General features: G+C 38.6%; 1 protein-coding gene across 1 annotated transcript in view; it reads right to left on the bottom strand.

Annotated features, from left to right (window-relative positions):
- The window catches only part of LOC138003708 (prolyl endopeptidase-like), a 205,340-nt gene that overhangs the window by 184,887 nt on the left and 17,953 nt on the right, over nt 1-2,500 (bottom strand). The window lies entirely within an intron of this gene.

Genomic DNA, 2,500 nt, shown 5'->3' with positions numbered 1-2,500 from the left:
GTTTCAATAAGACAAGAAATAAAGTGCAGAAATCTCACAATTTAATTTTGCTATTTGTCATTAAATTAATAAAATAGTATTTTGAGATTAGTGTCTTGTAGCAATTTGTTTTGTTTTTCCATATCAAGATATCTCAATGAGTAGTATAGGGGAAACTTGCTTTTTTGCATGCTGCTGAAAAAGATGTTTAGGTAGAGAAATCTAGTTTCACATTAGTGGCAATACAAGGATAGAATCACAAGGGTGTGATCAGAGTGTTAACTTTGCCATACTCTGTCACAATTCTTACATATCCACTCTCTTCAATTTCGATGATTTGACCCAAGAGCATATTGGGGTGAAAAGGGTGATCTTGTCTACTTTGTTTATTTTTATTGCCACCGTGTCCGAAATCTTAAATTTCCGTTGTCTTTGTGCTTGCTTTCTTGTTTGCTAGTGATAGTCTTCTGCTGTTTGTGCAATGGACATAAACTTACGAACAACTTTACAAGTCGTACGCTTACTTCTGAATAGTTGTCATTCTCCCATTTACTTGTGATTTGACGTCCTCTATGTGGTGTTCTTTGGTGTGCTAAGACTAAGAGTGTCGTAGAGTTTACTCTTTGAGATAACAGTTTTTCTGTCAGGTGTTTGCAGTTTTCGGAGCAACTTCAGAATAACCCGCCACAGCAACCACTTTTGTTTCCCCTATGCGGCATCTTTTGAAGAACGAGACTTAATACAATAGAGCCTATTCTTATTCAGTGAAATGCAAGTAAGTGGCAGGGTATTCTGAACTTTAGCCCAGTTTTCCTTGGTGGTATGTCCATTTCTTTCTTTGCAATGTCTTTAGTTTTGACTGAGATAGTTTGCCTTCCGTTTCTCTCGAATCACTACTCGATTTTTCACTTTGAATTTTCAAGTATTCCATTGCTTCATTGTAAAATTGATCTTCGATAAACATGGTTAGTTGTGATGTATTTCGCTTCTGCTTTTGCTTAAAGTCATCTAATCTTTGATAAAATATTTCGTGTGATACACACTGCATTGTCGAGTTGTTTTCTTCTAACGAAACTGCCGAAGTCTAAATGTAAATAAATTGAAGTTTGGACCGAGAGTGGCCTGGGATGAATAATAAAATATTTGGACAGAGAGTGGCCTGGGATGAATATTAAAATATTTAATTGTAAATTATCATGGTAAGTTTGCATGATCTGCTTGTGTGGTCAAGTGGATAAGAGAGTTGACAACAGATCAAGAGGATAAGAGAGGTCAAGTGGATAAGAGAGTGGACAACAGATCAAGAGGCAGGGAGTTCAAGTTCAAGTTCGGGTGAGTAAAAAAGAAAGTCTCGAGTATACTGTGTAAAGTCTGTCAAAGAGGGAGTGGGCATAAGGCAATGCAAGGAGGGGGGCCATCTGGAAAATAAGGGGGGATAGAACTGTGAAAGGAAGGGGGGTTGGATAGAGGTGATGGAGAAGATGAGGGAGGGGGAGGAAGGTAGAAGAAAAGAAAGAAATAACGTGTTCTTTTTAGACCCCCTAAAAACCACGCCCCTGTTTTTTAACTACACCCCAAAAAAAGGAAAATCCCTTTTTTAGACAGTTGATAAAAATAAACCAGTACAATTAAAATTGTACCAGTTCAATATATTTTGTACCAGTTCAACATATTCTGTACCAGTTCAGAAAAAATTGTACCAAAGGAACAAATTGTACTACTGTCATATATAGTACGGCAGGCAGTTCTTGCCTCCCAGAGTATGTCTGAATCAGAATCTACATCGTAAATGTACTGAGTGGACCTGTACGTATGGACTCTGAAGTGCAAGACTTAACAGATTTTACTCTATCAAACAACATAAATTATGATTGATTTTTACTCGTCAACTGGGGGTATCCTAGGGTGGCTGAGGGGTCAATTAAGGAGGCTCCTAAACGTTTTCCACATGTAACAGCACAGGCAGACCACCCTCTGTTGGTGTTGTTGTTATCGATCTGTAGTAGGATAAATACATTACAGCCGTTGCGATTTGCTTGGCAATAAAGTTTGAAAGCAAATAATTCAAAGAAAGGTCAAACAAAATGTCAACTGTGTCCTGTGTTATGTTGTTCTGGTCGTTCCAAGCTGTTTGAGGCATCATTTTGCTAGATCTTTTCTCAACCGACGGTTACATAGTCAAGAAAATTGACAAGGTAGGCAGCACCCAGCTGCAGGCTGGTGATCTTGTCTTGTTCAAGCCGGAACGGACGCCAACCAAGTGAAATTCTAACCTCAAAAACACCAGCATCCGAGCTGCGTCTTTTCGAAAATTAACCGAGAAAGGCGATCCTGAAATCCATAATAAAGCTTAATTTCTCAACATGATTGGTGCAAGAAGTAAATAGCCAACTGGTTGTCTCCTGGCAATAGGGGTTCTTAATCATGTTCCTGTTAATTTTGAATTGTCTCTTTCAGATTATTAAGAGTGGGGTGCCTCTGAACTGTCTTGAAAGCTCCTGTACAGTACTGTGCAAAAAAC

Source organism: Montipora foliosa, chromosome 5 (assembly GCF_036669935.1).
Source record: "Montipora foliosa isolate CH-2021 chromosome 5, ASM3666993v2, whole genome shotgun sequence".
Lineage (NCBI taxonomy): Eukaryota > Metazoa > Cnidaria > Anthozoa > Scleractinia > Acroporidae > Montipora > Montipora foliosa.
The sequence above is the reverse complement of the archived record's forward strand: the minus strand, read 5'-3'. Positions and strand labels throughout refer to the sequence as shown.